The sequence below is a fragment of the Malania oleifera genome, chromosome 6 (assembly GCF_029873635.1).
Source record: "Malania oleifera isolate guangnan ecotype guangnan chromosome 6, ASM2987363v1, whole genome shotgun sequence".
Classification (NCBI taxonomy): Eukaryota; Viridiplantae; Streptophyta; class Magnoliopsida; order Santalales; family Ximeniaceae; genus Malania; species Malania oleifera.
The window spans coordinates 26,496,221-26,522,928 of record NC_080422.1 but is presented as its reverse complement, the minus strand read 5'-3'; the positions used below and the strand labels follow the sequence as shown (position 1 = coordinate 26,522,928).

Below are 26,708 nucleotides of genomic sequence, written 5' to 3'. Positions count from 1 at the left end.
CAGGTCATGGGAGAGTGCTTCTTTGGACTTCATTTCCTCGTTGCCAAAAGTAGAGGACTATGACACAATTTTGGTGGTGATTGACCAGTTCTCAAAGAATGCAACTTTCATGCCAGTCTCGAAGCCATGTTCAGCAGAGAAGACAGCTCGACTATTCTTCAAGCATGTGGTGAAATATTGGGGTGTTCTAGAAAGCCTAATCAGTGATAGAAGGTCGTCAACAACAACAATTTCTGGTTCAGTGGCTGGGTCTGGGGGAAGAAGAGAATAGTTGGGAAAAGGTAGAAAGCCTTCAGCATGCCATACAGAAGATTGAAGATTTCATAAATTTGTAGTCAACGACATCTACTTCGACATCAAAAGAGTGAGAAGGCCTTCTACAACACATCGACGAGGACGTCGATAAAATGAGTGGGGGAGGATGTCTGGGAGTGACAATGTAATGGGTTAAAGGGGGAGTGAGATACTGCTATAATTGTATTCTCTAGGGATTTGGAATGAATATATGATTATCTGTGTTATCGTTTGTATGATTATTCTCTTGTGGTTGAATAATACAAGTAGTCCTTTTCATTGTGGTGTTTTTTGGCCTTGGATGGTGATGTCTCTGATTGTTATAATCTTATTCGGTGTACAAGAATATATTGCTCGTGTGATATCCTATTGTTCCTTATTTTTCTTGAGTATTGAGACTCACCCGGTGCTTGTGCTTGTAGGCTTGAACGTGTGAGACTTGGCTGACTTGTCGGGGGAGAGCTCTCAACGAGTGCCACATGGCCCTTACTTGAGTCTCATTTTGGGGGTCCGTGACATTAAGCTCCAAAGCAAACTCTACTGCTACTCTAGCAATTGTGTTCACCAACTATAACTCCAACTCCACCCACATTAATTGATTCTCCAGCAGCACCATCAAAATTAACCAAGTCCGCATACAAAATATCCAATAAAAAACCACAACAGAATCTTATTTTTTGTTTGGACCATGGAATTCAATATTAAATTTAAGTTTGTATAAATTTTTCTTATATTTAGGAACATGAATTTAGAAGTTGTGTGGATTTAACAAAATATAATATGAAATTATATTAACTTTTTTTTTTCAAAAATGTATTGAGCTCTGCTCAAATTTACATGAATTCAAACTCAGGATTCAATTGCAACTCTTCTTTTCCTATCTACAGTTCTTTGATACAAGTTTCTTCCCTCCATTTGTTGAGTATCCTAATTCCATTAAACCATTAGAATCAGTGGGACAAAAACCAATCCATTGATCATTGCTCAACCCACACATGAATTGATTCATCCATACATTTGTCCAATTTCCAATCGGTTTTCAAGCACTGGAAAGGGAAAAAAGACTAAAAAAGGAGAGAGAGAGAGAGAGAGAGAGAGAGAGAGAGAGAGAGAGAGAGAGAGAGCTTAGTCCACAACATTATAAATATGATAGCCATTCAAAAGATAGAACATGAGCTAAACATTAACTACAGAAACCCCTTTTCTTTGCAGCATTGGATGGCTCCATCATACATCTCATTGAGGCCATACTCAAAGTTGAACCCAGACTCCATTAGCTTCTTGGATGAGAGCCCTTTTGCTCTGTAACCATCAATATCTTTTAAATAACTGTGAATAAACCAAAAAAGAGAAGGACCCAGAAAAGGTTAAACATGTATTTTTCAATAACTTGGAAGACTATTAAAAGGCAAAAAAGAAGGAAAAAAAAAAAAAACCATGCAGAGAATGGGAAAGGCGAAACAGGACTCACTCTGCAGTTGGGATTTTGAATTCTGGGTATCTGGTAGAAAGAAATTCAGACAATCCATGAATTGTTACGTCATGGGAAGAACAATTGTACCTCCCTTTGGCATGAGGATATTCAAAAGGAAGATATGTGCAGCAGCCACATCATCTATGTGCACCATACTTGCACTAATGAGATATGTATAATGATCCGGGTTTCCTGCATGCATGCATACATATATATTAAAGCAAATTATGTAGAGAAAATGGTTTCCAATGAAGATAAATTCGACCTTTCAGAACTTGAATTTTAGGTGTTAAATTTAAATTTATGTGAATTTAGACGATACTCAATATAAAATTGTATTAAGTTTCGTGTTAGGAAACTTAATATAAAATAAAAGAAAATAAACATTAAACTTAAACCCAAATAAAAACATAAATATAAACACTATTCATAAATAGTCGGAGACACAGACATCTCGCTCTTTTTAAAGAGGTTCAAGCGTTTTGTAGTTTTTGGCTTAACCAACAAGCCGGTGCAGCAGAACTCCTCAAAACTTGTCTCCCATGATACAACAGTCCGATCTGAATTGTATGACTCTCTCCAATTATGCACAAATGGAGGAGTCCAATGTTCCACAAAAAAAAAAACCTTTTTTCGTTTGTCAAACTCTCTAGACTTGAAAGGAGGATGACACGATGAGAATGATATGAAGAGATTGGTGTGTAGTGTTAATGCCTTAAAGGGTTTATTTATAGGTACAAATGACCTTTCATTCTCCATGCACTTGATAAGTAAGATGTATATATATTAAATAAGTACACACCTAATTTTAAGATACACTCACATAATTAATCTTAAGAATTTATGAAATACATGAATGAAGACCTAATGTTGTGCAAATTGAATTTGCATAGCGGGATATATGATCATACAAATGAAGCACTTAATGGTAAACTATACAAAAACAATCCATAGAAATTATATGAAAGCAATAACAACAAATACACACGGAATTACGTGGTTTGAAAATGCCTACATCCACGGGAGCAAATAACAATGATTCCACTATCTTTTTGTCCAAATAATATAAACAATACGTCAACCATCTACAAATACATCATACACAACGTATATACAAAGTTCCCATAGGTTCTCCCTTCAAAACCCAACCAAATTAACGTCCCAATTCAAAATTTGAAAATTTGTGCTAGATTCTCGAGCCAAACCATCGATGGTTTTTAGACATACCGTCAATGGTTTCAGACAGAGAGCAAAATCTCTCTGAAATTGGGCCAAACCGTCGACAGTTACAAGGCTACCATCGACGGTTTCCCCTGCTGACACCAGCATCTTGATTTTCACCATGTTTTCTCTTTGTGCATGCCTTCCACTCACTTATATAAGCCACATATCACAATAGTCTCCACCTTGACGAATATACACCTCTTAGTAGAAAATCGAAAACATGAACCTGTTGCCCCACCCTGATTTTGGGACATTAGGTTGAGACCATCTCCCTTCTAGCAACTGGAGATAAAAACTAAGTCCAAGCAAAGCTTGAACTTGTCCGTGGCAGCTTCGCCTTTTGCCATGAACCCTGATTCAACTGTAGATGTTATACTCGGAGACTTTACCCTGGACTTCTTATAAGTAGGCCTTCCCATAATAGTAAACATAAACCTTGTTGTAAACATTCTGCCGTCAAAGCCCCCTGCATAGTATGCATCAACAAATCTCACAACTGACAGGCCGCTCTGGTATTTGCTGAAACACCCCATTGCACTAGCATAAGAGACCTTTGACATATCCTGGACATCACCATTCGTCCTTGGGTACTGAGTGGTAGACATTTACATTGATTATCCAAAAAACCACCCTAAGATAATAAACAAAATCTCCCTGCAATTTTTTCCGCAAAGCCACCCAAAGATAACACCAATATCCCTGCGGCTCTGTCTTTGCAAACCAAGACTCTTTTTGGTCATACCCAAAAACTTAATGTCAAAACCTTTTTTTAACAAAGCTCCTAACTGATTAGCCCCAATCAAAGCCTTTCCCGTAAATAATATGTTATCCACAAACAACAGATACATCACCCCCTTGCATCCAATCACCCTCTTCCACCCTAGAAGTTCTACCAACTCCTACATCTGGTTCATATACAATGACGTTATCTCCTCCGCCATAACACTCATCAATCTATTTTTTCATTTTCTACGGACTGCATCTTGAAAAATAGTAAGAACCTTACTAGTAGAAATGAATGCATAAAACACCAGAACATCAAATTTATACCTGAATGATGGTTTGATAGTGCATCCGGACCCGTTGTTTTCTTACTGGTATCTCGAGTTATAATTCTATGCATTATGAACAATGTCATCTCTGTCATAAGTTTGTAACTTCACCTGCAACACTTGTTCATTATTGCTGCAGTTTTCTAGCATCTGTTTCTTTTCCTTTACTTGAGTACGCTGCACCATAACTTTCTCACCAAAAATCATGTCTCCACTGATCACCACCTTGTTTGTCATCGGATCACCTAGCTTGAACCCACTTTTCTTATACACTAGAAAGATGTATTGTTTGGACATTAGACCACATCTAGATCTCACCTCACTAGAAACGTGCACCTGTGAACATCCACTCAAACCATAGTAGTCTACTACAAAACCTGCCTATAATTCTCCTCAACTCTCTCATCTAGTGATACATTTGGTGATCGGTTAAATGAGAAACACATTATACTCATTGACTTCACCAAGAAGTTCCTTGCAAGCCCCCAATACAACCTGTCATGCTCACAAAACTCCTTGAATAAAACTAGCGTACCCAGTCCCATTGTCTAAGCTGAGGATCTCTCTCCTCATCTAGTTTTCCACCTCAACCACAAGTTAAACTTGGCAAACATTTCTGACTTGTGCCGCATGAGATACACCGAGACCTTTCATGATAAACCCATGAAATACATATGTCCACCCCGTGATGTTATCTTCACTGGTCCTTAATGTGTACCTAAAATATGATATTTTAGGCCCCCATTTACCTATGTGATGTTCTTATTTACTTTGTAATTATCCCTTCTTATTATTGTTCGAAATCACACTTGGTATGTTTCATGTTTTAGGAAATTGGGGCTCAAACTAAAGAGTTAAGCAGTGCAAAGAGTCAATAAAGCAACTTAGAAGCACAAGGCTCGACCAAGTGCTCGACTAGGTCTCAAAGGCCTTGATTCAGCTAAAGCAAAATGGCCCTATTCGACCATGTGGTGCAACCAAGTAGTCACAAGGGACGACTAGGTCAAGATAAGAAGACTCAAAAGTGCTGATTAACAAGTAGATTCATAGAATGCTACAATCATTGTGCGACCAAGAGACTTTGGACGTGCGACCAGGTCGACAAAGCCATCAACTAAATTAAGAATAAATTGGAGATTTTCCAAATGGTTTGATTAGGGCGCAACCAAGAGAATGTGGGGTGCGACCAGGTTGACTGTTGTGAGTAGCTAATTTCTTTAGTTGTCTGGTTGTGATGAAACCCTAGTTAAACACAACATAGCTAGGATTCAGTCAATTATGTATAATAGGGTATGATTGCTTGAGAGGAATCTGTGTTCGCTGCATAGGGTATACCCCGTTCTTTCGATCGTGCTCGGGACGATTGGTGCGAACCCAGCTATGCTATGCCACTTGAGCGGATTGCTTGACCATTGAAACCTTAGTATGGATAATTGACCAAACCTAGTTATCGCATATCAACCAGGGTGGATTTATAACCAAGGACTTGCTTTTCCATAAGAACTTTAATTCAAATTTAATTGCTTTCATAGTTTAATAGAAAAACCAAAATTCACTCTTTTATTATTGTTCAAGCGTAGTAAACTAAATTAAATTGGTAAACAGCTGCACTAAGTCCCTGAGATCGACACCAAACTCACTCCTTGTTCTACTGAACTTGGGATTAGTTAGGTTTTATAAATATTACCTTTGGTAGTTAAGGACCTAAGCCTTGGTGAGCCTACTGAATTTTGGTGTCGTTTTCGGGAACTTTGTTATGGCAGTGAACCAAATCTTTGTGTAGTTTACTACATGATTTTTCTTTTTTATTTTGTTTTTATTTTTGTTTTTTATTTCAAGTCTTAAATTTTGTGCTAAATTGTGTATGCAGGCTTTGAGATCTTTGGATCTCGAATTAGTTCCTATAGACCTTGATATTGAGAGATCCCATAAGTCGGTTAGGAAATCCGCTTCTAGTCCAGAGTTAGCTGAGTCCTCTGAACCTAAAATCATGGTCGAATGCCAATCAGTTCCCACTTTCCATAATCAAAACCAAAACCCGGAACCCCTTGCTCCCCATTAACCTGTAGCGGAGGAGCAACCTCTTCGGCATCTTAGGGATTATTTCACACCCAATGTATATGCGTCGCCGTCTTGCATGTGAATCCTGGATGTCGAGGCGGTGCAATTCAAAGTCAAGGCCTCAACTATCTCAATGCTTGCCAAATTTTGTAGGAATTCAACTGAAAATCCATGTAAGCATTTGGATGAGTTCCTTGAAATTTACTCCACCATCCACATACCCGATTTCGGTGATGATGCCCTCTGTCTAAGGCTATTTCCCTTCTCTCTTAAGGACAAAACCAAGCATTTGCTAAATTCTTTAGAGCCAAACTCTGTGACCACCTAGGCCACCATGCAACGCGAATTTCTCAAAATGTACTTCCTCATCGGGAAGACTAACCAGCTTAGGAAGGCTATTGCCAGTTTCTAATATATAGGTGGTGAGCAATTTTTCGAGACATGGGAGCATTTTAGGGACCTCTTGTGTAAATGCCCCCACCATCAAGTCCTTAGGTGGTAGTTAGTTCAAACCTTCTATGAGGGGTTAGCTAAGTGCGATAGATCCATGGTCAATGCATCATGTGGAGGTACTTTACGAGTTAGCAGCCAGCTATGACCTTGCACCCACTCTGCACACCATTGTTAAGAAGCTCGATCAGGTCTTGTCCCTAGAACAATCACCTCAGCCGGTAACGTGTGTAGAGTTGTGCGCCATATGCTCAGACCCATCCCATACTTGCGATAATTTCCCCCATGCGCCTCCCATACCTGAGTTTGTTTAGGAGGAATTTAATTCTACCCATAATTGGTATGACATGCTGACCAATGATCTATACTCCAATAAGTACAATCCTGGGTGGAGTAGACATCCTAACTTCTCCTGGAGGCCATAAGCTTTGGGTTTTCTAGCCCAAAGACCTTAGCAATCACCCAATGCTTCACCTTCTCGACCATTTTAGAATTCAAATCCTTAGAATCCTCCCATGCTTGCTTCTTGTCAATCATCTCATTAACAACCACCCTCTTAGTAGTCCCAATATGATCGTTCTTTTCAGGAGACGATGTTGAAAGCCTTTAAGGGTATCGAGGCTAATTATAGGAACCCGAAGCCAAAAAATTAAAGAAAATAAATAAAGTAAGGAGAAATAAAGGAAAAGAAAAAAAAAAAGAAAAAGAGAAGGGCAGTTTGGCAGGGCTAAAACGTCAATAGTTTTTTGGAGCCCAGGAAAACCGTCGACTGTTTTGTCCTGTGCTGCTCACTTATGAATAGATGTGAGCTCATTTTTTTTTTTTTTGAGAAAATCCAAGTTCTCTCTCTTTTGCTTTGCTATGGTTTTGGGTTTTCTTCACTAAAAAGCTCTTTCAAGTTCTCTTTTGCTCTCGGTTGTCTCTCCTTTTTCAAGGCTAGTTCATACTCGTATTTCTGCCAGTTGGAAAAGCTAGGGTTTCATCGTTTCCGAACCATTTAGGTGTAATTTTAAGAAAAAAGGTAAGGGGATTAAGTTAAGTTAGATTTTTATTAAATTTGAATCGATTAAACTGCTTTATATATATATACTTATGATTTCAAAGGTTATTTCGAAAACCAACTGTTCAAAATGAACTTTACAAACATAGGATATATGATACGGTATTTTGAATAAAATGAACAATGGAGAGTTTGATTTTATCATACGAACTTCATATATTGTGCTTCTTGGTTGTTTAAATGACTATGTTCAAATATGAAAATCATGTGGAAGGTGAATAATCGATATGGTTTATTGTATAACCAAATTTGTATATGGTTGTGAAAATATTGGGACTGTTTGTGAAAAATATTAGAACAGTTGATGTAAAATACTGGATTTTGATATGATGGCTGTAGGCCGGGTTTTACTTGAGAGTGTGAGCTCCATTCCTTTAGGTCATATTCCCCTAAAGCTTAAGGACCCTGGCGCTGCCACCATCTCATGTGTAATCGGCGATTACACCATCGATAGGGCCCTTTTAGATTTGGGAGTGAGTGTGAACCTACTTCCCTACTCGGTCTACAAGCAATTTGGTCTAGGAGAGCTTAAGTGTACCCTGGTCACCTTGAGTTTTGCTAACCGATCTATGAAAAGGCCTTAGGGTGTTGTTGAGAATGTCCTAGTAAAGGTCGATAAGTTCTATTATCCAATTGATTTCATTATCTTAGACATGGATCCTACCGACCCGACCAAGAATCCGATCCCTGTCCTTCTAGGTCGACCATTCTTAGTTACGACTAATGCTTGTATCTAGTTTTAGATCGGGATCATGGACGTATCCTTCGGCAACATGAAGCTTTGGCTGAATGTGTTTCATGCCTCCTAACACCTATCTTATTACTCCCAATGTGTGGACGTGGATATGATTGATGAGTGTGTTGCGGAGGTTTCCCCTTCGATTTTTTTGAAGGATCCACTTGAGGCTATGCTACAACTTGATCACCCCTCCTTCTTAGGTCTAGAGGACCCATATAAGCATATCTCAACTATTTATGACTTGAACTCTAGCCTAAAGAATATGCTTTGGACGTGTGAGAAGAGGGTTAGTGAGGGACTGGTGGAGGAGATTCCTATTATCAAACCTGGGTGAGTTTGACATGAGAATTCATTGTGTCTGGCTAAAGAAGATAAACTTAATGCTTTTGGGAGGCAATCCACTTGTTTTTCTAGTTTTCTTTAGTCCTTGAGTCTTTTGGTTGTACAGTGTAGGGTATGTTAGAGTCTAGGGTCCTTAGAGTAGGTCTTTGGTTAATGTCTTAGTTTGAGGTGCGACTAGGGCTTCCCTAGGTGTGACCAAGCCCACCCCTCATGTTATTTATTTAGGGAAATATAGCCTTCTTCAGAGAATAAGTTGACCAGGGCTCGACCGGCAAGTCACAAAAATTGACCTAGTTGAGTATGTGAGTTCCCATTAACCCTCTAAATTCCAGAAGAGTTCAACCAGGGCGCGGCCAGCTCTCCACTCTAGCGTGACCTAGTTGACAACCCATTTTCATTGCTAAGTTGGGGGTCGACCAAGTGGTCAACTAGTACGAAGCTGGTTCTACCCGGTCGTGACTGTAAAAGTCATTTTAAATCCCTTTTCACTTACGAAGTCCAAACACTTTCATACTTTGTTTCTTTACACTACCCTTCGTCGCACCACCCTAGACCGGGTCACCCAAGCCACCACCATCTCTGATCACCTCTGGAGACCCTCGCTAGCATCTCTCCCAGCTTCGGTGATCTTCTTTAGTGTGCCTCCTTCCATCCTTACTCTTTGTTTTACTTATCTACGCATTGAGGGCACTTCTAGGAGGTGTTTTCTGTTCATTTTCTACCCTCGCCACATTCGTATCATCTCCTTATAGGAAGCTTCGAACCTTGATATGCCGCACTGATTCCCGGGCTGCTTCTACGCAACTCCAGTATTCTCGTGCCATTGCCAACCGAAAGAGGGTTAAGGATCAGCCCGTGGATGAGTCTACTTTCGATTTTGATCAAAATCCACCAGTCCAACTGAAGAAGAAGGTTCAAGTGGCCTAGAAGAAAAAGTAGAGGAAAAGCAAAGGGAAAAGGGCTCAGAGGATGAACCTCGATGATTACGATTTCAAGACGATGTACACATTCCGGTTTGATGAGACTCGAGCCCATCCGAAGAACAAGTGCTGCATCGATGTCCTTAAAAAGAGGAAGTTCGATCATTATATGACCCCGCTGACCACTTCGTTTCTTCTAGAGCTAGTGCGGAAATTCTACAACAATGTGCAGCATGATCCCTCTACTGGCACCTAGAGCACTGTGATCCAGGGGATCATGTTTGAGATGATGGCTAAGATGATCGATAGGGCCTGGCTGCATGATGAGATAGATGACATCTCGTGGCCGGTTATTGATCAAATTTGAAAATATCAAATTTTGCAGACGAAGTGCTAGAGGCCATTACAACAAAGCTCTAATACCAATTGTTGTGTAAATTTAATTTGCACAACGAAATATATCATCACACAAATACAACATTCAATGGTAAACTATACAGAAACAATCCACAGCAATTATATGAAAGCAATAATAACAGATACACAAGGAATTAAATGATTCGGCAATGCCTACATTTACGGGAGCAAATGACAACAATTTCACTATCTTCTTGTCCAAATAACATGAACAATACATCAATCATCTACAAATACATCATATACAACATATATATAAAGTTTTCGGAGGTTCTCTCTCCAAAACCCAACCAAATTAACGTTCTAATTCAAAATTTGAAAATATATGTTGGGTTCCCGAGCTAAATCGTCAACGTTTTGTAGACATACTGTCGATGATTTCAGCTAGAGAGAAAAATCTATTGGAAACTAGGCCAAATCATCGATGGTTACAACGCTATTGTCGACAGTTTCCCCAACATCTTGATTTTCACCATGTTTTCTCTTTGTGCATGCATTCCACTCACTTATATGAGCCACATATCACAACATCTAATTAAATGTAGATACATAACTCATTCCAAGATACGTGATCTTTTCAAAGATAATAAATAAAATAATATTAAAATTCGCTAACAATTCCCCTCTTGTTTTTATATACCATGCACGTAAAGAGTTTAACAATCAAAGATCAACAATTATGCATAATGAAGGTGTGTTCTGCATTGAACCTTCACGTAGTGAACAATAACCTTTACTCTAGAGTCATTAGTGGTCTCAGACTTGAACTATGACTGCTTAAGGGAAATAATGTATTATTGCTCACACATAATCATTCAGTTGGTGACATGAGCTTTAACAGCCAACACGTTTCGGCCTTGTGTTAATCCCAGTTTCATGAGCATATTTGAGAATAAGCATAATTCTCATAGAGAGCGGCCCCACTCTCATACTCACATAGGTGAAATCTGTCAAAAGTGCTCCTGTAACTCTAACACCCCACTCATAAGAGACACATATTATCATTATGAGTTTTAAAAGCTTAACCTCGTTCGTTACAAGATATATGCACTTACACCTTAAGGATGAGTTTAAAAATAATAGTGCATTTCTCACAATTACCATATGACTCGTTCTTCCCATTAAACCCAATTATAGGATCTCTAGTCCTTAGGTTGGGTATCCTCATCATGATTTTATGGGATTTAATCCCATCCCCTTCGATATATTCTAGACCCTTTCTCTTGCTAAGGCTTTAATTAATGAATCAGCAAGAGTTTCAGAAGATTTTATATAACTCACATTAATGATGTCATTACTCAAATATGATCTCACAGTCTCGTGTTTTCTTCTTATGGGTCTAGATTTACCATTATAATAATAGTTATTTACTCTACCAATTGCCGCAGTACTATCACAACTAATTAGGATAGGTGGTATTGATTTTTCTCAAAATGGAATTTTATACAACATCTCAACCAACTTGCTTCTTCACTAGTTGATGCTAAAGCAATAAGTTCAGCTTCCATAGTTGTGCTAGCAATTATTCTTTATTTTTTATATTTCTAGCAAATAGCACCACTATTTAAAGTAAAAATGTAACCGGTGGTAGAGAGAGAATCACCTGACAAAGGATTCCAATCAATATCACAAAAACCTTCAAGTACAACAGGATACTTAGTAAAAAAATAAGCCATAATATTTGGTATTAACTAAGTATTTCATTACACATTCAAGAGCATTCCAATGTTCTCTACCTGACTTGCTCGAAAATCTACTAAGTATTCCTACTACATATGCAATGTTAAGTCTGGTTAAATCAGTTGCATATCTCGAGCTACCAATAATGCTATTATATTCCTCTTGATTAACCACTCCATTTTCATTCTTAACAGGAAATAAGTGATTACTTGATACAAAAGAAGTAGTAACATGCTTGCAATTATTATAGCCATATTTATTCAAAAAAAATTTCAATGTAATGTGACTGATAAAGAAATATACCATCACACAATCTTATAATTTTCATGCCTAAAATAACATTATGTCACTTAAATCTTTCATCTAATTTTTTTTTTTGAGCATGGTTTTGGTTTCCTTAAAAGGAGTGTACACTTTGAATCAAGATTTATCATAATAGACATGCTTATTAGCACCCGAGCCTACCTATCACCCCTCAATACTGTGGACCATATTTATATCAATAAGCATCATCACAAATGGTTCCTTAACTATATTAGATTGAGGAATGGACCCATGTTTTCAAAATTTGTAAATTCGAGCAATATGACCACTTTCGCCACAAACATAACAAACAATGTTATTTTATTTGTTTGATTGTATGGGGGTCCTTGGTTCAAGTTCTTTTGATTAGGGTTGCCCTTATTCATTTTTTGAGGTCTACTATTATTTTTCATATTTCTCCTCTGAGGCTTTATTTAAGGGTTTTTTTTTTTTTTTTTTTTTTTTTTTTTTTTTTTTTTTTTTTTTTTTTTTTAAGGAAAAAGACCTTTCAACAAAGTATTATGTTCAGAAAAAATTAAATTTACCTTCGTGGTATTATCGTTGCTTGTATCACCACTTTATTGCATAATTGCATCTTGCCCTCTTGCCTCATCTTCAATGTGAATTCGAGTGATCAAGGTTTCAAGAGACATACCTCACTATTTGTGGTGCATGCTAATCTGGAATTCTCTCCAAGATGGGGTAACTTTCAATAATTCCAACCACAATGCTAATTTGCTAATCTTGATCCCTTCTGATGTAAGCTCCGCCACTATCATTTGAAAGTCTTGTGCTTGCTCCACAATTGATTTTTCGTCCATCATTTGATAGCGAAAAAATTGGCTATCATGCTTATTATTTATACTCATTTTTTCGCATTGTTCTAATTTTTTGTGGTGATCGACCAACTCTTCATTTTTGGTGAGAAGAGAAGTAACTTTGAGGAGACTAAGGTAGAAGAGTACATTTTTTTTCCATCTCTTGAAGTGAGCTTCTTTAAACCGAAAAGGCTTGTTGAAATCTTTAACATTTTTATTCAGTTTATCAACTGTAGGCTCCATATTTTGATTCTCCTTAAAAATATTAGGAAATTTAATATACAATAAAATAAACATTAAATTTAAACGCAAATAAAAATACAGATATAAACACGATTCACAAATAGGTTGAGATCTAGATATCTCACTTTCTTTAAGGAGATTCAAGCCCTTTGTGGTTTTTGGCTTACCCCACGAACTAGTGCAACGAAATTCCTCAATATTTGCCTCTCCCAGAATATAACAGCCCGAACTCAATCGTATGACTCTCTAATTTTACACAAATGGAGGAGTCCAAAGCTCCACAAAAAAACACATTTTTTTGCTTTTCAAACTCTCTAGACTTGAAAGAGGATGACACTATGAGAATGATATGAAGAGATTGGTGTATAATGTCAATGCTTTAAGAGTCTATTTATATGCTCAAAATAATCGGTGGGTCATGGCCGCCGTTGAGTCAGTGATATTACCCCATTAGGAAGGTAAGATTTTGTATTAGGGTCAGAATTATTTTTTGTTTGATCCTAGAGTTATTTTGACATCTTGGAGGATATATATAAATACAGTATTATGATGTTGTAATAAACTCTGGTGTTATGCTTTATGGATGGATGTTCGAGATTTTATATTTGTTGTTGCTTAGGTTTCCGCTGTAATTGATAGGTCTCCCCGTCACCCATGGGTTCGAGTTGATTTTTTCATTTATTATGTTACATTTTATGTCAAAAAATTTGAGGTCGTTACAGTTTATTTATATGCACAAAATGACCTTTCATTCTCAATACACTTAATAAATAAGATGTATATATATTAAATAGGTACACACTCAATTTTAAGATACATTCACATAATTAATCTTATGAATTTATGAAATACATGAATGAAGACCTAATTAAAAGTAGATACATTAACTATTCCAAGATACATGCTCTTTTCCAAGATAATAAATAAAATACACTAACAAAATCTAAATCCATACAAATCAATTCAAAAGTCAAGGCTCGAAATCCATGCCCTTAAATGCTACCTAATGTTGTGGTTGGAAGCATAGATTTTGAGGGCTAAATTTGATTTGAGTGGATTGAATAAATTTTAATATAATTTTGTATTATATTTTATATAAATCTATACAAATTCAAATTCAAATTTCCTCTCAAACATACAGTAACCCCATGTTTGAAGAGGTTTTGAATTTATATTTGTATTTGATTAGGATAAAATATAATATAAAATTATATTAAAATTTATTTAAATCCACCCAAATTTAAATCAAATATTCGAAATTCATGCCGTCAATAGAGAAGAATTTTACTTTCTATTCCATACATTGACATGATGCATATCAAAATAACTACAACATATTTTGCAAAAAAAATTAAGGTATCACCTTGCCGGAAACAAACAGCACATACCCAAAATCATAGACAGAGAAGTGTAGACAGAGCCAGGAATGCGAGGACAGAGGAAAGGGCCAACAATAATAGAAGGAATCACAGTGACCAAATCCAACCCATGCTTCTCTGCAAACTCCAGAGCTGCTCTCTCAGTCAAGGTCTTGGAAATCATGTAAGCAGCCGCTTTAGAATTCCAGCCTCTGAGAAACTCTACATCACTCCATGCACTCTCATCCAACACCTCCTCCTCCTCATTAACACCGTTGCTGTCACGTTTGAACACCACAGCTGCTGCGCTGGAAGTGTACACAACTCTTTTTACTGTGTTTGAATTCAGGCACGCATTTAGGATGCCCAGAGTCCCATTGATGGCTCTTTCTGTGGCTTTATCTTTGGGTTCTTTGCCCTCGAAATCCATGGTGTGAGCGACGTGGAAAACGCCCACGCAGCCTTCGATGGCCGCGTCGAAGCTGTCTGGTTCGCTCATGTCTGCATTGAAGATTTGAAGCTTTTCTGTTGCTCCTGGCAGGCTTGTGAGGAAGCTGATGTCTTTCTTGCCTCCTTGTTAACATAAATTAACATAAATTTTAGGATATATGGTGCCATTTAATGTTTTGCTTGACGCTTCATGAATTCTTTAGATTTGGTAGCTCATAAAACTGACACTATTGCCATAATAATGTTCTTCTTTTTCAGAAAATAAAAGTTACGGCCATGAACAGGGCACTTTGTGGATAATATTTTCCCAAAAGAGAGAAAAAAAAGAATTGTTTTCGCTGCTTGTCTGTGTATCAAACATGAAACCCAAAACAAAGCAGGCCAATATGTCCCAGATTCCAAACAGGATCGATCATGGAACATACATGATACATCCCCAAAAGATTGCATTTTTAATTCTCAAAAAGGTTCAATTCTTACGATCATTTATTGTGATGAAATGATAACATTTGACACAGCGTATTGTCCATTTTTATCACAGAATTAATGAAGAAACATGCAAATGATGAAGGGGGTATCCTCTGTTTTCAGCTAGGTGTGAATATGGGACTCTCGGGCTGAATGAGAGGTGAGAGGTGAGATTAGGAAATGAGAAGAAGAGATTAAACAGAGGGGTTACCTGGTGGGGGAGACCGAACAGTAGCTCGAACAGAGTAGCCATGCTGAAGGAGCCTCATGATCAGCCATGATGCTACGAATCCAGTGCCCCCTGTCACACAAACTGCGCCCTTATCCCCTCCACCTTCCATCTCTCTCTCTCTCTCTCTACCTAACCTTCTAGCTAGTAGTATTACTACTCCTTAGAATATTCAAAACTTCACCAAAATACGCCTATTAAACCGTTTCTTGTGGTGTGGGTGATACTGTTTATGGAAAGATGGTAAAAGTGGAGTGTTTGGGATCTTATACCTGCCACCACTTATCCTATTTTATGAAAGAAAAAGAAAAATTTGTAAGAAAATTTTCATAAATATACTGCAATGGAGGATGTTCAATTATCAAGAACTCCACATCAATAACTTTTATGCAAAAAATAAATAAATTATAAACTATAAACTTTAAATACCGGAATCGGCCATATCAAACTTACCGAGAAGAACATTCGGAGAATCCGAAGAAATCGTCTCTCCCACTTTTTCTCTTTCTCTTTCCTTCCTTCACCAGATCTATGAGATCTCTTGATGATTAGAGAAGTAGAGAGAGAGAGAGAGAAGACAAATCCTTTTTTTTTTTTTTTCCCCTATCTTTTCTTTGCAACTAACATCACCATGTAACTAACGCTTAGAGCTTATGAGCTTAGTTTTTTCTCTTCTTTAGCTCTCTTTATCTGCCCTTAGAGTTTAACTTGATGTATAACATGCCCCTTATAACTACTCCCCATAATAGTAGCTAATATTATATATATATATATATATATATATATATATATATATATATATATATATTAGGTTGATGGCTGAATTGACCACATTGAAATTTGATGGCAACAAAGGAATGAATGAACATGTCCTAGAAATAACTAACTTGACTGCTAGATTTAATACTTTGGGAATGAATGTTAATGAAAACTTCCTTATTCAGTTTATTTTGAACTCTTTGCCTCCTCAGTACGGGCCTTTTCAGATTCACTATAATACAATTAAAGAAAAATGGAATGTGAATGAATTGACGAACATGTTACTTCAAGAAGAGGCAAGACTCAAACACCAGGGACAACATTCAGTAAATGTCATAAGTCACGTAGTTGGAAGTAAAGGAAAAAAAACAAAGAAAAGTTTAAAGAGAGATCTATTGAAGGTGGTGAGTACTTCGTATGGTGGTAAGGCTTGTAGGAAGGAACATTATGGTCCCAAGTGTTACTTTTGTCGTGGCTATGGACATTTAAAGAAAAGTTGCTCGAAACATAAAGCATGGTTCAAAAAGAAAGGTAAGCTTTTAGCTTATATATGTTTCGAATCAAACATGACACAAGTTACTTCTAACACTTGGTGGATTGACTTTGGTTCTACTGTTCATGTTTCCAATTCGATGCAAGGATACCTTATGATCCAGAGCGTAAAGGAAAATGAACACATGATAGTCTTGGGGAATGGAAATCAAGTGCCTGTTATAGGTGTTGGAACTGTTCGGTTGCATCTTGAATCATGCCATTGTTTAGACTTGTTTGATACTTTGTATGTTCCAAATATTTCTAGGAACTTAATTTCCATGTCCATATTAGATAATGACAGTTATAGTTTGTATTTTGAACATAAATGTTTCCGTCTTATGAAAGGTGACTTATGTGTAGGTTTTTGTATTTTGTATGAGGGGTTGTATAAATTTAATCTTAATGAAAAGTTTACTGAAACACTATTCACTCTGTATCATAATATTGGAACTAAGCATAGTAGAATAAATGAGAATTACACTTTCTTGTGGCATAAAAGACTGGGTCATATATACAGGGAAAGAATGGAGAGATTGGTAAAGGATGGGGTTCTCACGAACCTTAATTTTACTGATTTCGATGTATGTATTAATTGCATTAAAGGAAAGCAAACTAAACGTACAAAGAAAGGAGCCACGAGAAGTAAGAATCTATTGGAAATTGTTCATACTGATGTATGTGGGCCTTTTGACTCACCATCTTTAGGTGGAGAAAAGTATTTTATCACCTTTATTGATGATTTTTCATGGTATGACTATATCTATTGGTTGCATGAAAAGTCTCGGGCAATAGATGCTTTATTGGCATATGTTGCTGAAGTGGAGCGACAATTAGATAGGAAGGTGAAAATCATTAGATTCGATAGAGGTGGGTAGGTATGATGACATAAAACAATGTCCAGTACCATTTACTAAATTCCTAGAATAGCATGGTATTTGTGCTCAATACACAATGCCTGACACGCCTCAGCAGAATGGTGTGGTTGAAAGGCGGAATCGTACTCTTATAGAAATGGTTAGGAGTATGTTGAGTAATTCCTCAATACCCATTTCATTATGGATGGAAGCCCTTAAAACAGCAGTGTATGTGCTAAATCGGGTTCCTAGTAAGGTAGTTCAGAAAACTCCTTTTGAACTGTGGACGGGAAGGAAACCGAGTTTAAGACACTTTCTTGTTTAAGGTTGTTCAGTAGAGATTAGAGTCTATAATTCAAATGAAAGGAAATTGGATTCAAGGACTGTGATTGGGTATTTTATTGGATACCCAGAAAAGTCTAAAGGGTATAAGTTTTACTGTCCTAATTATAGTATGAGAATAGTTGAATCCGGTAATGCAAAGTTCCTTGAAAATGGTGAAATCATTGGGAGTGATATATCATAAAATGTGGTCATTAAAGAAATCCAGGTTCCTATACTGAAATCTAGACCTTTAACAGTTAGTTGTTGAAAGACATGATAACATTGAACAATAATCTAATGATGTATCACTTCGTAATGAAAATGTCACCATTGAGCCAATTGCATAACAATCACAAGAAATAACATTAAGGAGATCTCAAAGAGTAAGGAAACCAGCTGTTTCTAATGATTATCTAGTATATGTGCAAGAGGCTGATTATGATTTAGGAACTAGTAAGGATCCGATTACATTTTCACAAGCCATTAAAAGTGATGATTCTGAAAAGTGGATCAATGCCATAAATGATGAGTTGAAATCTATGGAATAGAATAAAGTTTGGGACATCATTGATTTGCCTAATGGGTTTAAACCAGTTGGGTGTGAATGGGTCTTTAAGACCAAACACGACTGTAATGACAACATTGAATGATACAAAGCTAGACTTGTAGCAAAGGGTTTCACTCAAAGGGAAGGTATTCATTATAAAGAGACGTTCTTTCTTGTGTCTAAAAAAGACTTTTTTAGAATCATAATGACTTTGGTGGCTTATTTTGATTTAGAGTTGTACCAAATGGATGTGAAAACTGTCTTTCTAAATGGGAATTTAGATGAAGAGGTATATATGGATATTCCTGAAGGTTTAATGATTAAAGGAAAGGAGCACATGGTTTGCAAATTAAAGAAATCAATATATGGAATTAAACAAGCTTCCAAGCAATGGTATTTTAAGTTTCATGATACCATCACGACCTTTGGTTTTAAAGAAAATGCGATTGATCAGTGTATATATCTAAAGGTCAGTGGGAGCAAGTTTATCTTTTTGATTCTATATGTTGATGATATTTTACTTGCCAGTAATAATCTTGGCTTATTGAATGATATCAAGAGATTTCTTTCTATGAACTTTGAAATGAAAGATATGGGCGAGGCAACTTATGTGATTGGAAATGAAATATTATAGGATAGATCACTTGGACTGTTAGGGTTGTCTCAAAAAGGATATATTAGTAAAGTTCTAGAAAGATTTCATATGGCTGATTGTAAACCAACTCCTGCTCCTATTTGTAAAGGGGACAAGTTTAGTGTAAAAGATTGTCCACAGAATGAATTCAAAAAGAAAAGTATGGAAAATATTCCTTTTGCATCTATTGTTGGGAGTTTGATGTATGTGCAGACTTGTACAAGACCAAGTATTAGTTTTGCAGTTGGGATATTCAGGACGTACCAAAGTAATCCCGGAATGGAGCATTGGAAAGCCGCAAAGAAAGTCTTGAGGTACTTAAAAGGAACCAAACACTGTATGATCATATATAGGAGAACGGATCAGTTGGAAGTAGTTGGTTACTTCGACTCAGATTTTGATGGATGCGTTGATAGTCGTAAGTCAATGTATGGCTATTTGTTCCTGTTAGCTGGCGGAGCAATATCATGGAAGAGCGCTAAATAGACTATTATAGCAGCATCTACTATGGAAGCTAAATTTGTGGCGTGCTTTGAGGCCACGATTCAGGCTTTGTGGTTGTGGAACTTTATCTCAGGACTTAGGATTGTCGACAGTATAGCCAAGAAATTAAGAATTTATTGTGATAATTCCGCAGCAGTATTTTTCTCAAAAAATGGCAAATACTCTAATGGCGCGCAGTCTTTTTCTCAAAAAATGACAAATACTCTAATGGTGCTAAGCATATGGAGCTCAAGTATTTGGCCGTTAAGGAGGAAGTTCGGAAACATACAGTACTTATAGAACATATAAGGACTGAGCTCATGATAGCATATCCTTTAACGAAAAAGGATTGACACCAAAGGCATTTAAAGAACATGCTAATCACATGGGTCATTGTTGTAATCCTTGATGAATGATAGTGGATCTTTATGTTTTGTTCTATAACATGTATAATGATATCAATAAAAGTGTTTCTGAACATTATTTCTGTTTACCATCAATCATGTGATTATGGAGATGATTTACTGTTAAACAGAAATGATCTTTGACAAAGACATTATAGGGACAGTATGGTAACTTCCTATTATGGATCATAGTTAAGTGGTTTATTAGTATTGTGGTACATGGAAGGGAAGATGTCACTCTAATGATATTTACCGCCATGACTCGTGCTAATGGGTTGCTTAATTATGATATTATGGTAATCTCATTGAAAAGTATAAATAGCTAATGTTTTGTGCACATTAGGGTTATTTGTTAATCCATATTAATATCATTCATATGATATGGGTCCCACATGTAAGGTATGTATCCTACATGATAAGGATATGAATTAATGGTTGTATGAGTTAATATATATATATATATATTTAGGAATCTCTTCAAACTTCCACCATTAATTTCTTATATTAAATAAGCTAATCCTTTAGTTAACCCATACAACCATTAATTCATACCCTTATCAAATGAGATACATACCCTACATGCGGGACCCATATCATTCATATGGGACATATCCTTTGGGATATAAATCCTACATTATTACCCTATTTTATGAAACAATACCTTGTGAAATAGGAAATTAGAATCTAAAAATTTCAAAAAGACTGTATCATAGAAGGAAAGAGAAGTGGGGCTGGAGGGGGGCAATGAATAGACTCATATTAGAAAAAACAAAGGAGAGAGGAAATAGAGATTAAAAGAATAGAGAGAGAGAGAGAGAGAGAGAGAGAGAGAGAGAGAGAGAGAGAGAGAGAGGACTCACTCGAAAAATGAGCAGCTCAGAAGCTAACCCAAGTATAGGAGTTACGTCGTGTAATACTCAGCCCAAGGGCTAGATCGTCTCCCCAGGGAATGCGTTTTAATCTCAAATATTACGTTCGTCCAATCGAAAATAAAATGGTACTGAGCTTAGTTCAGATTCAGTTTTCTGAATTGTTTCAGATTTACTTTTGACAAATTAAATAACATGCAATTTAAACCCTAACCTACTCAAGGAAACATTGAAGCACACGTTAACTAAAGATGGTAACTGAGAACATGGAACACACATTGCAAAATCAATCAGATTCAAAGCACACACTAAAAACCAGAACTTTAACTTAAATCAAGAACTCGAACCAAAATTTAGTACTTTAAACACTTAAACAATACCCAAACAATATAAAAACACGAACTTTAACAAGAAGGAACCTAAACTAAAACATAATGCAATTAAAAATTAAATTTTTAAGAGAGGGGAACAACTAATTCAATAAGAACAATTTTTTTTCCCTTTTTTATTTTATTCTCCTTTTTTTTTTTTATTTTAGAACGAACCCAAACTTAATTCGATTAAAGTAATAACTTAAATAAAGAAAAGTAAACACTAAAGAAAAGAAACTACAATTAGACTAATATGCAATCAAATAACAATTAAATAAAAAAAACAAGAGAGAAAGACAAAAAATGAATAACTTCATAAACTTAAAAAAAAGTATTAACTACATAAAAGAAAGGAAAAAAAAATAAGAAAAGAGAAAATAAAGAGAGAGAGAGAGAGAGAGAGAGAGAGAGAGAGAGAGAGAGAGAGAGAGAGAGAGAGAGAGAGAGAGAGAGAGAGAGAAGCTTGGACTAGTGCTTATGGAGGCTCTCGGCCATGGCAGTAGATGAACCTGCTGCTGGTGGAGTGGCTGGAGAAGCTCGACTTGGAGAACTTTCCTACTAGTGCTTCACGACTAAGTGGTACTCTGCTCGAGTGGCCGTGATGGTGTGTTGTGGAGCTCGGGGTATGGATGCTCTGTTCTGGGAGTTGGTGGCTGAGGGAAGTTGGCCTGCTGGAGCTGCTGCTTAGTGGGTTGCTATTAGAGGTCGATTGGGAGCAAAGCAAAGGTTGCTAGTGCGTTGGAGCTCGGGTGGCTGTAATGTACTGGAGGGTCACGACTGTGGAGGATGGAGGAAGGAACAAATGCTAAGTATATGGAGTGAACTATTTTGAGAAGGATCTATCCTATCTATGAGGTGTCGGGTCCTTCGCCCTAGCATCTTCTCACCTGCTTTCTATATCACACCGAGACCACCCTAGATCAATTTATCCACAAACTTGTTGTGAATACATTTGAGGCATTAACCAGTTGAAGAATCTTCGTACGTGGAGAAGATGTGTCGTTTCCTTGATTTTTTTGTGGTATTTCTGTGGAGTAGGCTTTAGAATTTCATTTCATGCGCATGTTTATTTCTTATTCTTTCTTCTGCTCATTCTTCATTTTCTATCTTTTCTTGATCAATTAGGACAATCTTTACACTTCTTTCGTTATCTTCGTACCATCAATGAGAATTGAGCTCGAATAGTAGTCCATGAACTAAGTCTATCTCTAGGAGTGGCTCAGCCTTCACATCTTGAGTAGGCTACAAGACCTAGGTTTCTATCTCCCCACTAGGTGTCACCTATTGGCTAACAAATCAAAGACAGAGACTAGTGTACAAGGAATCATCTACAAAAAAGAGAATTGAGTTCCATGAACTCTGATATGATGTTAACGCTCAAAAGGATGATACATAGCTCAAGAATATCTCACATGGTGTCATAGTTGCCACAGCTGTTCTCTTAGTGCTCATAGGAAACCCTAAGTGCAATGAATCACGTGAATGTATTTATTAAGCCTCGTGAGATGCCGTGTAAATACAACAAATTATATAGCCAAATTAACACGAGTGTACTACCAATCAATTCTTCATGGAGTCAAAAAATCATATAAAAATAAACTACACATGATTGACTCAAGTGTGTCATTCTTAAGTCATACGCAAGTAAGTGAGGGGTATGAGTCAATGTTAAGCATGGTGTTAGGGAGTGACAATGTAATGGGGAAAATGGGGAGTGAGATACTGCTATAATTGTATTCTCCAGGGATTTGGAATGAATATATGATTATCTATGTTATCGTTTGTATGATTATTCTCTTGTAGTTGAATAATACAAGTAGTGCTTTTCATTGTGGTGTTTTGTTGCATTGGATTGTGATGTTTCTGATTGTTATAGTCTTATTCGGTGTATAAGAATATATTGCTCGTGTGATATCCTATTGTTCCTTGGTTTTCTTGAGTATTGAGACTCACGAGGTACTCGTGATTGTAGGCTTGAACGTGTGAGACTTAACTGACTTGTCAAGGGAGAGCTCTCAACGAGTGCCACACGGCCCTTACTTGAGTCCCATTTTGGGGGTCTGTGACAGTTGGTATCAAAGCACAGTGTGTGCGAGCACCATGAGTGGTAATATGAGAAACAAGTTAGGAAAAGTGGAGCACATTGAGGCGCATGAGACGAAACTTGTAACCCTGGAAAGAACGTGCAGTGAACTCCAAGGGTTGGTGGCAACATTGATAAAAGAGAAAAGTGGGCCAACAGAGCTTGAGGCCGCTGAAGAAAACCCTAGAGAAAATCTCTATGGGGTATCAAAAGTTGTAGAGAGTCTTGAGGAACTTGAAAAATTCATTCCACTTGTGAAATCCCTGGTGAAACGGCCTAAAGAGCTTGAGGCCTTCCAGAAGAGTATCGAGTAGTTGGAAACCTTTGAGAGTGGGCTGGAACATATTGAGGGCATATTGCCATCTCTTTTGTCCTAACAGGGAGAGCTAATAGAGCTTGAGTCCTCCTTACGGGAGCTAACGGATAATTTTGATTTCCTTGCAGAAGATGTTAAGGAATCCATTACTACTTTGAAGGAAGATTTGAAGGAGATGGGCAATGTCCAAAGTGCGGTGGTCCAAGTCCAGAGGGATTTACAAGAGATCACTGTGAAAGTGAATGCAGTGGCACAGATAGCCCGAAGGCCAATTGCAGATCCAATTGAGAGTTTTTGATTGAAGGTACCAGAACCTAAAATTTTTGGGGGTACGCAAGATGCCAAGGAGCTGGATAATTTCTTCTTTGATATGGAGCACTACTTCACGTGCTCATGAGTGGATCCAGAAGTGGATCGGGTAAATCTAGCAACGGTATACCTGGTAGGGGATGCAAAAGTGTGGTGGAGAACTACATAGAATAATATTCAGCACAGTAGATGTGTTATCAACACATGGGAGGGGTTGAAACAGGCGTTGAAGACTCAATTCTATCCCGAAAATGTGGAGTACATAGCAAAGTGCAAAGTAATGGAATTGCAACAGATTGGCTCAATAAGGAGCTATGTATGAGAATACCAAGCCTTGATGTTGGACATTATAGACATGACCAAATCAGACAAACTAATTCATTTTCTTCGAGGTTTGAAGACATGGCCAAGGAATGAATTGCGTCGGCAGGGTGCTGGTGATCTCTCTTCTGCCCTCGTTGCTGCCGAATGGTTGGATGATTTTTCAGATAATTCTACGAAGCGAAATTTCCCTACGTCTGCCAATAATGATTCCAGGCCCAGTATAGTGTATAAGCCCACAAATGGGGGACGGGATAGGGAGACAAATAGTTCTTAGAAAGATAAAAGAGCACCCATGGTTAAGGAGTGGAGGGGTGGACGAACAGGGGGTGGAGAGCGTCGACCGATCTCTTGTTTTCTTTGCATGGGACCACATCGAGTGGCGGAGTGCCCTGAACGTAAGGCTTTGAATGCTATAAAGGCCCTTCGAGGGGAAATCGAAACCCCGATAGCAACCCCAGAAGAACAACCGAATATGGTATGAGCATTAAGATTTTTGGGGGCATTAGAGCGTCAAGTAATTAACAACAAGTCTCAGGAGAAGGGACTAATGTATATTGATCTACTTTTGAATGGAAAGAAAATCAAGGCCATGATTGATACAGGGGCCACTCATAATTTCATTGCTGATTCTGAAGCTCAACGGTTAGAATTGCAAGTAGATAAGGATGTGGGCAAGTTGAAAGTAGTGAATTCTCAAGCATTAACCATGGTGGGGGTGGCACCTAAAGTGGCATGCCAAATGGGATCATGGTCTGGAACAATTGATTTCACTGTGGCACCCCTTGACGACTTTGATGTGGTATTGGGGATGGATTTTCTTAAAGTGACACGCTCAATGCCGATCCCAGCTGCGGATTGTCTTGTGATAATGGGAAGTGCACCTTGTGCGATCCCCACAGCCTACAACAATTTCGATGAGAGGAAGTTGCTTTTAGCCCTCCAATTCAAAAAGGGAGTAAAAAGGGGAGAATCTTCTTTCGTGGTTCTACCGATAGTCTCAGAAGATACAGAGGTAGGGAAATATCCACTTGAGATTAAGGAAGTTTTAGAAGAGTTCAAGGAGGTGATCCCGGAATAGCTACCAAGGGTTTTACCACCTCGACGATAGATTGACCACGAAATTGAACTTTTTCCAGGAGTAAAGTCGCCAGCACGTGCCCCTTATCAAATGGCGCCGCTGGAGTTAGCTGAACTTAGAAGGCAACTGAATGATCTTATTGCAGCAGGGTTTATTCGTCCTTCAAAAGCACCTTTTGGGGCCCCAGTGTTATTTCAGAAGAAACAAGATGGTAGTTTGCGCTTGTGTGTAGATTATCAGGCTCTTAATAAGGTGACGGTGCGCAATAAGTATCCCATTCCACTGATTGCTAATATTTTTGACCAGTTAAGTATAGTTAGATATTTCACGAAACTGGACTTGAGGTCAGGATATCATCAAGTGCGCATTGTTGAGGGAGATGAACCGAAGACCACTTGTGTCACTCGGTATGGAGCATTTGAATTCCTTTTCATGCCTTTTGGACTAACAAATGCACCCGCTACCTTTTGTTCTCCAATGAATCAGGTTTTTCGGGACTACCTTGATTAGCTTGTGGTTGTTTACCTTGATGACATAATGGTTTTCAGCGCATCCTTAGAAGAACATAAAGATCATCTTCGGAAGGTTTTTCAAAAACTTAAAGAAAATCAGTTATATGTAAAAGGGGAGAAGTGTGCTTTCACTTAAAAGTATATTAAATTCTTGGGGCATATCATTGAGGAGGGCTAGATACGGATGGATTTAGCTAATGTAAAAACCATCAAGGAGTGGCGAGCACCTACATCCGTTAGAGAACTGCGATCTTTCTTAGGCCTAGCCAATTACTATCGAAAGTTTATAGAGGGGTACTCCAGAAGAGTTGTATTGTTAACAAATTTATTGAGGAAGGGGGTACCATGGGGGTGGTCAGAAGAGTGCCAATCAGCATTCGTTGAATTAAAGGAAAATATTGTAGGAGATCCTGTGCTAATCCTTCCTGATGTGACAAAGTCGTTTAAAGTGCAAGTAGATGCCTCAAACTTTGCATTAGGGGGAGTTCTCTTGCAGGAAGGGCATCTAGTTGCTTTTGAAAGCAGAAAATTATAGGGTGCCGAACGGATCTATATAGCATAGGAAAAGGAGCTTTTCGCAGTGGTACACTATCTTCGGGTGTGGAGGCACTATCTCTTGGGGTCTAAATTTGTGGTAAAAACCAATAATGTGGCAGTTACTTTCTTTTTGTCATAACCTAGACTAACGTCAAAGTAAGCCCGTTGGCAGGAGAAGCTAGCTGAAT

General features: G+C 37.7%; 1 non-coding gene and 1 pseudogene across 1 annotated transcript; both read right to left on the bottom strand.

The window, feature by feature from the left end:
• Positions 1-1,419: 1,419 nt before the first annotated feature.
• On the bottom strand, positions 1,420-15,814 carry LOC131157783 (vestitone reductase-like; annotated as a pseudogene).
• LOC131159018 (small nucleolar RNA R71) lies at positions 6,489-6,594 on the bottom strand. The gene has a single exon (XR_009137632.1). It is a non-coding gene; the product is annotated as a small nucleolar RNA R71 (small nucleolar RNA).
• Positions 15,815-26,708: the final 10,894 nt, after the last annotated feature.